The 15,344-nt window shown below is 50.0% G+C and overlaps 1 protein-coding gene across 1 annotated transcript in view; it reads left to right on the top strand.

Annotated features, from left to right (window-relative positions):
- Positions 1-15,344, top strand: part of FCSK (fucose kinase) — a 394,768-nt gene that overhangs the window by 338,670 nt on the left and 40,754 nt on the right.

The following is a 15,344-nucleotide window of genomic DNA, read 5'->3' as shown; positions in this document are numbered from 1 at the left end:
AGTGCTCTTTTTTAAACGGGCCCTAAACCATTTATCAACTCCTTCAGTAAGAGTGAAATCCAGATTATTAGACATAAAAGAAGCTGCTATAGTTTTTAAATCAGCAACTGAAAGACAAGGCTTCAGTCTTTTTGTTTGCACCACCTGCTCTTGCTTTTTGGTACAATTAGGAACCAACCCTTCCAACAAAAAAGAATATGAAAGAATAAAATGATGAGACCCTGATACTGGGCCCGATGACAAAGAACCCCCAATTAGTATTCAGTTTTTTGTGAAACATAAACCAGATCTGAAATATTTCCACATTGATGAGTAGATGAATGCATCGTTGGCAACTCCAAGATTTTCCATAGTATCTAAAACAGCACATGCATATGTTTTTCACCGATCCAAATGGCACATTAAAATCTCCTAACACTAAAAATTTGTCATAATTCAAAGCTAACTCAGAAATAAATCTATAAGCAAATAAATATTACTCTGAGTATTTGGGGGACAGTAAACTATAAGAATCCATAACACTGATAGTTCATCTGATTCAACTAACAAACATTCAAGAGAATCAATATATCTAGCTGAGACCTAATTGACTTCAAATATGGAATGTTAAATAAAAGGAAGCTACACCCCTTCTAAAACTTTGTGGTTTGTAATACATGCAAACTCAGTTGGACAAAGCAAACCAGGGGATACACTGTCTCCCGCAACCAACATGTTAAGTTAAACATAAAAAAATCTAACCTTTTATGAACAATCGTTATATCCTCACACTTCTTTTTATTCACAGCCCTAGCATTATCAAACATACCGTAATCTGACAATGAAAGACTGCAATTCTGAACAAAAAAGGCACCAAAACTTGAGGCCTATGTTTTCTAAAATCCCTCTGACATCATCAACCCTAGAAGATATTACAACAGTGGATAGCGTTCCATTTATCCAGTTTAGATAAACACATCATAATAACAACAACAACAACCCCACTGGTTAAATAAAACACAAAAACTTAACAAGAAAAACTACCAAGCTAACAGTGTTACTCAGTCATGGCTCAGTTGCTGCACAAAGAAGCATGCCTTAATACCTTGCTGCTGGGAGCCGGATTTAAATGGCATCACGTGATGTCAACAAAGGGTAGAGCAAGCTCCCATGACCATGCACAATATAGCGCTGATGGAACTCACGGCAGGTGGAAACAACAGCCGGGAAAGATATCAGTAACAGAAGGCACATGTTAGATGAATCAAACTGATAGAGGGATATTGCTATATACTAAAGATGACATAGATTGAAACAGGTTAAAAGATCTGCAGGAAACAAAATGAATATGGAATCTTTAATGAATAGACATGCCATGCGTGATGAGGAGAAGTATAGTGGTGGGGCTATACTACCATCCACCTGGACAGGATGAAGAGATAGTGAAACTCTAATAGAAATTAGGAAGGCTGACAAATTGGGAGCCCTTTTACTAAGGCATGCCCAAAAGTGGCCTGTGTTGGTGTATGCACGCGTTTTGGAAGCAAGCTGGTCCATTTCCTGAGTGTGCCTGGAGAAAAGGGGATTTTTTTTTATGTACCGGAAAATGGACATGTGGCAAAATGAAAACCAGCGCGCATCCATTTTCAGCCTGAGACCTTAACACCACCCATTGACTTAGTGGTAAGCTCTCACATGCTAACCGGGCGGTAAGCATGCAGCTCACACCAACTACCGATTACTGCCGGGTAAGGGCCCCGTGATAGAAAGTAGAAAATATTTTCTACCATGTGTTTTGGGCATACACCAAAATGGAATTACTACCCAGGGGCATGCAGTAGCTGGGCAGTAATGGCAATTTGATGCATGTTGGACGCGCGTAGGTGCCTATGCTCCTTTGTTTTTTTTTTGTTTTTTTTTTATGAATATTGTTTATTAGCACAACTTCATACGATACAAATATTATGACCACAAAATTGAAAAACATTTCACAAAGAAATTGTTAACTAGCAAAAAAGAGTATCAAATCTGCTCAAACAAATGCTGAACCTATAATTTTCGTTTTTCTCCCCCCCTCCCCTCCCTCTTTGCTTCCAAACAAACTCTCCAACTGATACCCCTCCCCCACCCTCCCCTAACAATTCAAAATCCTGCTTTTTGCTGTGGAAGTAAGTGAGTCCCAGAACGGTGACCAAACCTTGCAAAAATGGTCTCCCCTTGCAGAGGCCAGGTCACGGATCCTCTGTTTCTCCACCTGAGCAGCACTGCATCATGGCACTATGCCAATGCGATGTGCAGGGGGCCTCTCGTGTGGTCCATTGCTGCAAAATTGTTCTTTCCCCATCAACACAGCTCTCCTTAAAAAAGCCCTCAGTCCCTCTGGTAGCGGTCCCTGCACCAGAAAGACATCAAATAGGTGGCCCTGAGTAGGCCTCCCACCGTACCCTCCACATGCCCGACACCTGTCTGCCCATTGCCAACCAAAATGACCGCACCAATGGACATGACCAACCATGTGTCCCAGAGATGCTCCCCGGGCCCCTACATTAGGGCAATCATCTGACTCTCGCAAAGTTGCTCTGAAAGCTCTGTGGGGCGAAAAATGGAGGCGCAGCAAGAATTGTAGTTCAACTCTGTCCATGCTGCATTCTCAGTCACTCTCTGAGACGATTTCAAACAAATCATAGTACATAAGTACAATAAGTAGTGCCATACTGGGAAAGACCAAAGGTCCATCTAGCCCAGCATCCTGTCACCGACAGTGGCCAATCCAGGTCAAGGGCACCTGGCACGCTCCCCAAACGTAAAAAACATTCCAGACAAGTTATACCTAAAAATGAGGAATTTTTCCAGTCCATTTAATAGCGGTCTATGGACTTGTCCTTTTAGGAATCTATCTAACCCCTTTTTAAACTCCGTCAAGCTAACCGCCCGTACCACGTTTCTCCGGCAAGAATTCCAGAGTCTAATTAACACGTTGGGTGAAGAAAAATTTTCTCCGATTAGTTTTAAATTTACCACACTGTAAGCTTCAACTCATGCCCTCTAGTCACTTAGTATTTTTTGGATAGCGTGAACAGCCGCTTCACATCCACCCGATCCATTCCACTCATTATTTTATACACTTCTATCATATCTCCCCTCACGCGTCTCTTCTCCAAGCTGAAAAGCCTAGCCTTCTCAGCCTCTCTTCATAGGAAAAGTCGTCCCCATCCCACTATCATTTTCGTCGCCCTTCGCTGTACCTTTTCCAATTCTACTATATCTTTTTTGAGATACGGAGACCAGTACTGAACACAATACTCCAGGTGCGGTCGCACCATGGAGCGATACAACGGCATTATAACATCCGCACACCTGGACTCCATACCCTTCCTAATAACACCCAACATTCTATTCCGCTTTCCTAGCCGCAGCAGCACACTGAGCAGAAGGTTTCAGCTTATCATCGACGACGACACCCGATCCCTTTCTTGATCCGTACTCCTAACGCGGAACCTTGCAAGACGTAGCTATAATTCGGGTTCCTCTTACCCACATGCATCTCCAGTTGTTGTGGTGTCAAACACCAGCGAAGCTCTTGGGACCATCTATCGCATATGAGAGTAGTGTCCAATGGTGTTAAAGAGTCTCGCAAGCAGCTATGTAGTATTCAGTGGGGTTCTCTGCTGCGCCTCCAGCCCAACAAATCGTCCTGCAATTCCCACCACACCCTTGGCCAGGGAACCGGCTGTGCAATAAACGGACATAATGACTTAGCTGTAGATATGCAAATGTATCACCCCCTTCCAGACCAAATTCCTCACATAAGGCCTGAAACGGTTTCATTAACCCCTGCTCTGTTACTACCTGAAATAGGAACCGGATCCCCCGCGCTGACCATTTTTTAAATAGGGCCGAGGACCCTCCCTCCGGGAATGCCAGGTTACCCCGAATAGGCAACAGGGGCGACACCGATCTGTCCCACTTATAGGTTTTGCTTATCCAGTGCCATGTTTTCCTCAACGGATTCAAAATATATTTGTAAGGACCCAGAGGAGGTAACTGATTTGTTGGCGCCTGTAACCAGTATGCAAAATGCAGCGGTTCTGTCAGAGCAGTCTCAATCCCAGTACATGAAAAATGTTCAGTGGATCGGAACCAGTCCGACAAATGGCGCAAACAACTGGCTATCGAAAATAATTTCAGGTCCAAAAGTCCTAGTCCCCCTTTCCCTTTCGGCCGCATCAATGTCTTGATCCCAATACGTACTCTCTTTCCTTGCCATAAGAACCCATTAAGCTGTCTCTGAAGCCATGTGTCCTCTTTACAACTCAGAATGAGCGGGAGCATTTGTAAAATATATGTCCACTTGGGGAACAGGGTCATGTTATATAGAGCTATTCGTCCTTGTAGTGAGAGAGGTAACCCCCTCCACCCCCGCAGTGTTGTTACTAGCTTGTCTTTCAGTGGACCGAGGTTTATCTCAGCTAACCGGGAAAGATCAGATGGAAATTAGCACACCTAAATATCTGACCACCCCCTCTGCCCATTGGAACGGAAAGTCCCCCACCCACTCCTCCCTCACCGCAGATTGAACCGGGAGAGCTACTGACTTATGTAAATTTAGAGAAAGGCCAGGAAAAAAAAACCAAACTCCTCTATAACCTCTATTAGGTGGGGGACCGAGATGGTAGGTTGGGTGAGGGTCAGAAAAAGATCATCCGCGAATGCAAGTACCCTTGTTTCTTTCCACGACATGTTACTCCTTTTATATTGGGATCTTTTAGTATGGTGCGCAAGAGGGGTTCTAAATACAATAAGAACAATAATGGGGACAGGGACACCCCTGTCTGGTACCCCTTGCCACTTTTAAAAGCGTCACCCGAACGAAGGTCCATTAACCAGTACCCTTGCCGTGGTGTCCCGGTTGAAAGCGTCTTTATGGCAGCCAAAAAGCCTCCCTCCCACCCCAATATATTCAAGGGTTTGGAACAAGTAGTCCCAATTGACTTTATCGAAGGCCTTGGCTGCAATCAAGGCTCACTAATAGTAGCGGGTCCCCTGTAGCCTGTCCGTAGGCCGTTGCCAACAATACTTTCCGCACATGGTAACTGCGTGACGGCCTCGTACAAAGCCCACTTGGTTGTTCCCATACCAGAGATGGAATATGGACTGCCAACCTGTCTGCCAATATCCTAGCCAAGATTTTTATATCCACATTGAGGAGAGATATAGGTCTATAGGACTCCATCTGGTCCAATGGCTTGCCAGAGTTTAGGATCAGAGTATAGTGCTTCATTTTCTCCCTTAGAGAATGAGCCCCGGTCTATCACTTCATCATAATAATCTATTAGGGGACCATATAGCTGGGATGCCATGATTTTATAGTATTTCATTTGAGAAACCATCCACCCCTGGGGCAGACCCTAGCTTTAGTTTCTTGATGACTTTTTGCACTTCTATCCCCTGAAGTGGTTTAGACAGAGCCTGTTGGGCCTCTACCCTCACTTGGGCATCCCTGCATCGTCTAAATAGTCCCTCAACAAAGGCCCACGTTCACAATTCCCTGTGGCATACATATCCTCAAAAAATCCGGAACCCATCTAAGATAGCTTGTGGAGTAGAAGCTTGTGACCCCCGCTGGTTGATAATCTTGGGGATAAACTGGCGCGGAATGTTCGACCGTGCCAACCCTCGCCAAGAGTCTACCTGGTTTGTTTCCAAAGCACTGAAACCTAAGGCGACCCGCCGATAAATGTCTCTGCGCTTGTTCGTGAAGAAGAGAGTTAAGCGCCACCAGGGAGGCATCCATCTGTCTTTGTGGATCCTGGAAGGATCAACAATAAATTTTTTCTTTGCTAATTTATACTCCCCTTCCAGGCGCAGCACCCTGCCGCCATTCTCTTGGCCCTAGCACTTTGAAAAGCAATCACCTCTCCTCTTATAACAGCTTTAGAGGCCTCCCAAAATGTGATTGAGGAATCACATGAGTCAGCGTTAGTGTCAACATAAAAATTGCCATTTTGTCTGTAAGTGTTCTATGAACTGTTTATCTTGGTGTAAAAAGGACGGAAATCTCCATGGTCGTGCCCCTGTTACACCCACAGCCAGATCCAAAACCAGCCAGATCATTGCATGATCAGAGACAGCTAATGGGCCTATCTTCAGCCCTCCGAACCCTAAGAACCAAGACTGGGAGATCAGTATGTAATCAATTCTCGACCAGGTTTGGTGGACTTTGGATTGGTGGGTATAATCTCTAGTGGTGGGGTTATGTACCGCCAAGGGTCCACCAAATGAAGTTGGTGGCAAAGTGTCCCCATGTCCTTCCCTCCCCTCCGGTCCCCGGAAAGCCCTAGGGGAGGATCTATCCAGGGCAGGTTCAGTACTTGGTTGAAATCCCCCGCCCAGATCCATGGAGCGTCTGCATATTGAAGGCCCAGGGCAGTAAGAGTTGGAAGAAACTTGGGCTATATCATTGGGGCCATAAACCGTGCACAGATAGTATTGCTGGCCCTGGTGGTTCATCTGCACTAACACTATACGGCCCTCAGCGTCCTTGTGGATTAATTTGAACTGACATGGGAGACCCTTTTAATTAAAATGGCCACCCCACTTTTCTTACCCCCTGAAGAGGAATAAAAACACTCCCCTACCCACTGTTGCTTTAGTTTTTTGTGTTCAATGTCCGTAAGCTTAGTCTCTTGGAGACATGCGATAGTGGCACCCCTGCGCCTCAACTGTGTCAATATTTTGTACCGTTTCACCGGGGATGTAATTCCAGAGACATTCCAGGAGAATATTTTTCTCCGAGGACAAGCAGGCTGCTTGTTCTCACTGATGGGTGACGTCCACGGCAGCCCCTCCAATCGGAATCTTCACTAGCAAAGTCCTTTGCTAGCCTCGCGCGCACCGCGCGGCCGTCTTCCCGCCCGAAACCTGCTCGAGCCGGCCAGTCTTCTTTCGTCCGCACTCGGTACGGTTGTGTTTTCGCCGTGCGAGCCCCGGAAAGTCGACCTCGCGCGTCCTTTTTCTCTTCGACGTGTTTTTTTCTTCGGGAAAATCTTTAAAAATTTGTTCGGGAAGTGCTCCGGAAGCCCCCTCGGGTTTCGCTTTGCCCCTTCCCGTATTTTCAGACTTTGCCCCGGTAAGTTTTCTTTCGTCGTCGGGGGTAGGCCTCTTTTCGGCCTCGGTCGAGATTTTTCTCCCTCAAAGTTTTGGTGCTCACTTTCGTCATTTCGGATTTTGATTTCGCCGGCGTGATTTTTCCGCCCATGACATCGAAGCCTTCCAGCGGCTTCAAGAAGTGCACCCAGTGCGCCCGGGTAATCTCGCTCACCTGACAGGCACGCGTCGTGTCTTCAGTGTCTGGGGGCCGAGCCCGCCCTCAGGCCTGTAGTCTGTGTTCCCTTTTGCAAAGGCGGACTCAGGTAGCGAGATTGGCCCAGTGGAACGTTTTGTTCTCCGGGCTCTTCGTCGGCATCGGCACCGGGGTATCGTGTGCATCGGCGTCTTCAGGTCCAGAGCTTCATCCTCGGCCGCCAGTGCATCGAGTGAACGAGGCATCTGGACCTCTGCATCGGCGCCGAGACATCGGATCGCTGCATCGACGTCGGTGGTACCGGGATCATCGTCTGCTGATGTCGTCGGACGGTGGTGCATCGTCCTGGAGTGCAAGGTGAGGGCTGTCCATTCCCCTGCTGGTGGCGGTGAGCCTTCGGGTGGGTCTCCCCTACCCTGAGGGCTCCTGCGGTACAGCACCCCGAGACCGACCTCCTTCGGCCTCGCGCCCCGAGGAAGCGACGGCTGGATTCTACGTCCTCCTCGTCGGTTACCCGGGAAGCTCCCGTGACATGCTTCGTTCCAAGAAGTCGAAGAAGCATCGTCACCGGTCCCCTTCCCATGTCGGTACCGAGAGCTCTGGGTCGCCGAGGGAGTCGGCACCCAGCAGGCATCGGCACCGAGAGGACCGCTCACCCTCTGTTCAGGACGGTGTCGATGCGCTCCACTCTGGACAGCCCGGAACAGCCTCCACGCCCGGAACAGGTTCTGACGTTGACGCCTGCATCGACTTCCATGCCTTTCTCTGCAGCCGCTCTGAACGAGAGCCTCCGGGCCGTTCTCCCAGAGATCCTGGGGGAGCTGTTGCACCCTACCCCTCCGGTACCGGCGGTGCTTGCGCCACCGGTACCGTCGAGCGTGGCGCTGGCTGGCCCATCGCCCGAGGTGAGGTCTCCGGCGTCGGTGCCGCGTGCGGTGCCGGCTGCCGTCGCCTCCCAGGAAGGCTCCCCGACTACGTCGTTGGAGGGAGCTTCGCCGATGCGGGCGAGGGAGTCTACCTCTCGACGCCCCCATCGTGGACGTGGCTCCACGGAGTCCGAGTCGGGCACGGTTGCAGACACAGGTCCGTGAACTTGTGTCTGACACGCGGGTGAAAGCCTCGTGGGAAGAGGAAGAAGACCCCAGATATTTCTCTGACGAGGAGTCTGAGGGTCTTCCTTCCGATCCCACTCCCCTCTCCTGAAAGACAAGCTTTCTCCTCCTGAGAGTCTGTCTTTCGCTTCCTTTGCCCGGGAGATGTCTACGGCCATCCCCTTCCCGGTGGTTGTGGAGGACGAGCCCAGGGCTGAAATGTTTGAGCTCCTGGACTATCCTTCTCCACCTAAGGAAGCGTCCACTGTTCCCTGCACCATGTCCTAAAAAAGACATTGCTTGCGAACTGGACAAAACCTTTAACTAATCCCCACATCCCCAAGAAGATCGAGTCCCAGTACCGGATCCATGGGGACCCAGATCTGATGCGCACCCAGTTGCCTCATGATTCTGGAGTTGTGGATCTGCCCTAAAGAAGGCTAAGAGTTCTAGGGAGCATGCTTCGGCGCCCCTGGGCAAGGACTCTAGAACCTTAGACTCCCTTGGGAGGAAGGCCTACCATTCTTCTATGCTCGTGGCCAAAATCCAGTCTTACCAGCTCTACACGAGCATACACATGCGGAACAATGTGCGGCAGTTGGCGGGCTTGGTTGATGCTCTCCCCCCTGAGCAAGCCAAGCCTTTTCAGGAGGGGTCAGGCAGCTGAAGGCGTGCCAGAAATTCCTGGCCAGAGGGGTGTATGACACCTTTGATGTTGCGTCCAGGGCCGCCTGCTCAAGGTGTGGTGATGCGCAGGCTCTCATGGCTGCGTGCCTCCGACCTGGAGAATAGAATCCAGCAGCGGATTGCGGACTCGCCTTGCCGTGCGGATAACATTTTTGGAGAGAAAGTCGAACAGGTGGTAGAGCAGCTCCACCAGCGGGACACCGCATTCGACAAGCTCTCCCGCCGGCAGCCTTCAGCTTCTACCTCTACAGGTAGACGATTTTTCGGGGGAAGGAAGACTGTTCCCTACTCTTCTGGCAAGCGTAGGTACAATCCTCCTTCTCGACAGCCTGCGGCCCAGGCTAAGCCCAGCGCGCTCGCTCTCGTCAGCAGCGTGCGACTCAGCAAGGCCCCTCGGCTCCCCAGCAAAAGCAAGGGGCGAGCTTTTGACTGGCTCCAGCAGAGCATAGCCGACATCCAAGTGTCCGTGCCGGGCAGACCTGCCAGTCGGAGGGAGGTTGAAGCTTTTTCACCAAAGGGGCCTCTCATAACCTCCGATCAGTGGGTTCTCCAAATAGTCCGGCAAGGATACACCCTCAATTTGGCCTCAAAACCTCCAAATTGTCCACCGGGAGCTCAGTCTTACAGCTTCCAGCATAAGCAGGTTCTTGCAGAGGAACTCTCCGCCCTTCTCAGCGCCAATGCGGTCGAGCCCGTGCCATCCGGGCAAGAAGGGCTGGGATTCTATTCCAGGTACTTCCTTGTGGAAAAGAAAACAGGGGGGATGTGTCCCATCCTAGACCTAAGGGCCCTGAACAAATATCTGGTCAAAGAAAAGTTCAGGATGCTTTCCCTGGGCACCCTACTTCCCATGATTCAGGAAAACGATTGGCTATGCGCTCTGGACTTGAAGGATGCCTACACACACATCCCGATACTGCCAGCTCACAGACAGTATCTGCGATTTCAGCTGGGCACACGTCACTTCCAGTACTGTGTGCTACCCTTTGGGCTCGCCTCTGCGCCCAGGGTGATCACAAAGTGCTTGGCTGTAGTAGCAGCAGCACTTCGCAGGCTGGGGGTGCACGTGTTCCCATATCTCGACAATTGGCTGGTGAAGAACACATCCGAGGCAGGAGCCCTGCAGTCCATGCAGATGACTATTCGCCTCCTGGAGCTACTGGGGTTTGTGATAAATTACCCAAAGTCCCATCTTCTCCCAGCGCAGAGACTCGAATTCATAGGAGCTCTGCTGGATTCTCGGACGGCTCGTGCCTATCTCCCAGAGGCGAGAGCCAACAACTTGTTGTCCCTCGTCTTGTGGGTGCGAGCGTCCCAGCAGATCACAGCTCGGCAGATGTTGAGATTGCTGGGCCACATGGCCTCCACAGTTCATGTGACTCCCATGGCCCGCCTTCACATGAGATCTGCTCAATGGACCCTAGCTTCCCAGTGGTTTCAGGCTGCTGGGGATCTAGAAGACGTGATCCACCTGTCCACGAGTTTTCTCGAATCCCTGTATTGGTGGACGATTTGGTCCAATTTGACTCTGGGACGTCCTTTCCAAATTCCTCAGCCTCAAAAAGTGCTGACCACGGATGCGTCTCTCCTGGGATGGGGAGCTCATGTCGATGGGCTTCACACCCAAGGAAGCTGGTCCCTCCAGGAACGCGATCTACAGATCAATCTCCTGGAGTTGCGAGCGATCTGGAACGCTCTGAAGGCTTTCAGAGATCGGCTGTCCCACCAAATTATCCAAATTCAGACAGACAACCAGGTTGCCATGTACTACGTCAACAAGCAGGGTGGCACCGGATCTCGCCCCCTGTGTCAGGAAGCCGTCAGCATGTGGCTCTGGGCTCGCCGTCACGGCATGGTGCTCTAAGCCACATATCTGGCAGGCGTAAACAACAGTCTGGCCGACAGGTTGAGCAGGATTATGCAACCTCACGAGTGGTCGCTCAATTCCCGAGTGGTGCGCCAGATCTTCCAAGCGTGGGGCACCCCCTTGGTGGATCTCTTCGCATCTCGAGCAAACCACAAAGTCCCTCAGTTCTGTTCCAGGCTTCAGGCCCATGGCAGACTGACATCGGATGCCTTCCTCCTGCATTGGGGGGAGGGCCTGCTGTATGCTTATCCTCCCATTCCTCTGGTGGGGAAGACTTTGTTGAAACTCAAGCAAGACCGAGGCACCATGATTCTGATTGCTCCCTTTTGGCCGCGTCAGATCTGGTTCCCTCTTCTTCTGGAGTTATCCTCCGAAGAACCGTGGAGATTGGAGTGTTTTCCGACCCTCATCACGCAGGACGAAGGGGCTCTTCTGCATCCCAGCCTCCGGTCCCTGCTCTCACGGCCTGGATGTTGAGAGCGTAGACTTTGCCTCTTTGGGTCTGTCAGAGGGTGTCTCCCGCATCTTGCTTGCTTCCAGGAAAGATTCCACCAAGAGGAGTTACTTCTTTCTATGGAGGAGGTTTGCCGTCTGGTGTGACAGCAAGGCCCTAGATCCTCGCTCTTGTCCTACACAGACCCTGCTTGAATACCTTCTGCACTTGTCTGAGTCTGGCATCAAGACCAACTCTGTAAGGGTTCACCTTAGTGCAATCAGTGCATACCATTACCATGTGGAAGGTAAGCCGATCTCGGGACAGCCTTTAGTTGTTCGCTTCATGAGAGGTTTGCTTTTGTCAAAGCCCCCTGTCAAGCCTCCTACAGTGTCATGGGATCTCAATGTCGTTCTCACCCAGCTGATGAAACCTCCTTTTGAGCCACTGAACTCCTGCCATCTGAAGTACTTGACCTGGAAGGTCATTTTCTTGGTGGCAGTTACTTCAGCTCGTAGAGTCAGTGAGCTTCAGGCCCTGGTAGCCCAGGCCCCTTACACCAAATTTCATCATAACAGAGTAGTCCTCCGCACTCACCCTAAGTTCTTGCCAAAGGTCGTGTCGGAGTTCCATCTGAACCAGTCAATTGTCTTGCCAACATTCTTTCCCCATCCTCATTCCTGCCCTGCTGAACGTCAGCTGCACACATTGGACTGCAAGAGAGCATTGGCCTTCTATCTGGAGCGGACACAGCCCAACAGACAGTCCGCCCAATTGTTTGTTTCTTTTGATCCCAATAGGAGGGGAGTGGCTGTGGGGAAACGCACCATATCCAATTGGCTAGCAGATTGCATTTCCTTCACTTACGCCCAGGCGGGGCTGGCTCTTGAGGGTCATGTCACGGCTCATAATGTTAGAGCCATGGCTGCGTCGGTAGCCCACTTGAAGTCAGCCTCCATTGAAGAAATTTGCAAAGCTGCGACGTGGTCATCTGTCCACACATTCACATCTCATTACTGCCTGCAGCAGGATACCCGACGCGGCAAGTCGGTTCGGGCAGTCAGTTCTTCAGAACCTGTTTGGGCTTTAGGATCCAACTCCACCCCCGAGGGCCCTGTTTGTTCTGTTCCAGGCTGCACTCTCAGTTAGTTGGTAAATTTTTTAGGTCAATCTCAGTTATGTCCTCGCCGTTGCGAGGCCCAATTGACCATGGTTGTTGTTTTGAGTGAGCCTGGGGGCTAGGGATACCCCATCAGTGAGAACAAGCAGCCTGCTTGTCCTCGGAGGAAAGCGAATGCTACATACCTGTAGAAGGTATTCTCCGAGGACAGCAGGCTGATTGTTCTCACAAACCCGCCCGCCTCCCTTGGAGTTGTGTCTTCCCTTGTCTTTGTCTTGCTACATAGGAGACTGGCCGGCTCGAGCCGGTTTCGGGCGGGAAGACGGCCGCTCATGCGCGGTGCGCGCGGGAGCGCGAGGGCTAGCAAAGGACTTTGCTAGTGAAGATTCCGATTGGAGGGGCTGCCGTGGACGTCACCCATCAGTGAGAACAATCAGCCTGCTGTCCTCGGAGAATACCTTCTACAGGTATGTAGCATTCGCTTTATCTGAGAACAATCAGCCAGTCGCCAGAATTTCAATAGTTAGGATGACAGATTTACTACTCTGAACATCCCCGGGGGCCGGCCCCTCCCCCCAAGGGATCCAACTTCCATACAGAGCAGGAGTTCTCAGTTCAACCATATAATTCACCAATGATATCCCCCTTCTCATACCTTTACTCACTCCCACAGCACTAGTGCACATCTGTGTAGCCCTCTCCCCCTCTCTCCCCTCCCTCCCCACTAACCTAATCCCCTTCCCTCTCTCTCCTCCCACCTCCCCCCCACCCTTATTCCTTCCATCACTCTCCAACCCCCTCCCCTCCACCCCTTCCTCCCTTCCTTTTGAACCCACACATGTATTACCCATAGAATGGGTCCCAGGGGTTTTCCTTGTCTCCCTGCACCCAACTCCTAATACAATTTAAACAATATACCAACCCTGCAACTTAGTGTTCTAGTCCTGATCAGAGTAGCCCAGTACTTCTGACTATATGAAGTTCAGCCACTGCCTGCAGCGTCCCGGTCTTTCAGCTCCAGTTGCTGTACATACTTCTGTGCCTCCTCAGGAGTTCCAAGGGTTCTCCACTGACCATTGTCTCTGACTTTTAGCACTGCAGGGTAAGCCAACATAAACTGGGTGCTCATTTCATGCAGCTTTTTGCAGAATGGTGTAAACAGCTTCCTCTTCTCTTGCAGAGCTGCAGAATAGTCTTGGAAGATAAGTATTTGATTACCATCAAATTTGGTTTCATTCCGTTTCATCCGAAATCCCCTTAGAATTTCCTCTTTATGTACATAATTATGTACTTTCAGGATTACTGTTCTTGGGTTGCGTCGGCCATCTTGCTGTTTGCCCACGCGGTGGGCCCTCTCTAAACATAAGGGCCCCGCGTGGTCAGATAAAGCGAATTCTTTAGCCAGCCATTTTTCCAGCATTGAGGGTAGCACCGACGCACCCACCGATTCCGGCAGGCCCACAATTCTTAAATTGGCTCGACGAGACCTGTTCTCTAATTCATCCAGTTTCTCAGTTACAGACTCCATTTTTTTTTCGATCGCTTTAAACTGTTGCACGTTGGGGATTAGAGACTCCTCCACTGCTGATACCCGCTGCTCGAGCTCTCCCGTCCTCCTCGTTGTATCCGTGATGAGCGCCTCCATCGTCGCGAGGCGTTCTAATACTTTGTCCCATTTAGGTTCAACCACCGCTCCAACTACCTCCGCCAGTTGCCGCAGCTGCTCCGCCGAGAAAGCCGTGGCGTCTTTTGGCGGCGGACTGGCCTCAGCGCCGCCCGCCGCTTTCGGCTTCTATTTTTCCTTCTTAGAGCTTTTGGGCGCCATTGGTTGGTTCGGGGAGTTCAAAAATGTTTCCATATAATCTCCCCTCGCAATTCCAAAGTTATGGCAGTGTTTGCTTGTAGTTTGCAGGGTTTATTCCTGAAAGATCGAGTCGGGGCCTGGGAGAACGCGGAAACCACGTCTGCCTTGCCTTAAAGCATCACGTGACCCCCACCTATGCTCCTTTGTAAAAGAGCCCCATGGTAACATAATAAAAGGATATTTATTTATTTATTTGGATTTTGCTCACACCTTTTTCAGTAGTAGCTCAAGGTGAGTTACATTCAGGTACACTGGATATTTCTCTGTCCCAGGAGGGCTCACAATCTAAGTTTGTACCTGAGGCAATGAGGGTTTTTAATTATTACAATATTGATTGGTTAAATGTCTTATCAGGACGTGCTAGAAAGGTAAAGTTTCTAGGTGCCATGACTGCTTCTGGTACTGATGAGGGGGCAAAGTATTTTAGATCTGGCCCTTACTGGTATGCATGACCTAGTTTAAGGGGTAATGTTAGTGGGGCTGCTAGACAATAGTGTTCATAATGCAATCACATTTGTTATCACTGAAAGGAGGACTCTAAAAAAAATCTACTGTTGTAACTATTGATGATAGACATCAAACTGTGTGGTTAAAAGTGAGGTAGACCCAGGTATTTATTTAGGAGCACTCCTATCACACAAATTTGAATTCCCTTTCACTGTTGCTTTGGAGGGCTGTATAGTCTGTTTTGGGGGGGGGGGGGAACTGCAAAATTAATTTACTCCTCAGATGCATTCATTAGTCATCACAGAGGAGCAGTGCTAAACACTTAAGGTGACACAAAGGGGCTATGCTGGACATGGGGGATAGGGACACAGAGGGGCAATGCTGGACAGGGCAAGAATAGGGATGCAAAGAGTAGAGATGCTGAACATGGTGGGGAGGATAAGGGTATAGACACAGAGAAGATGCTGAACAGGGTGTATATGGATGCAGAAGGAAGATGGATGGTGGACATGGAGACAGGGGAAATAATAAATGGATAAAGAGACCATGCAAG

The sequence above is a fragment of the Microcaecilia unicolor genome, chromosome 5 (assembly GCF_901765095.1).
Source record: "Microcaecilia unicolor chromosome 5, aMicUni1.1, whole genome shotgun sequence".
Taxonomy (NCBI): domain Eukaryota; kingdom Metazoa; phylum Chordata; class Amphibia; order Gymnophiona; family Siphonopidae; genus Microcaecilia; species Microcaecilia unicolor.
This window is presented reverse-complemented; position numbering and strand designations above follow the sequence as displayed.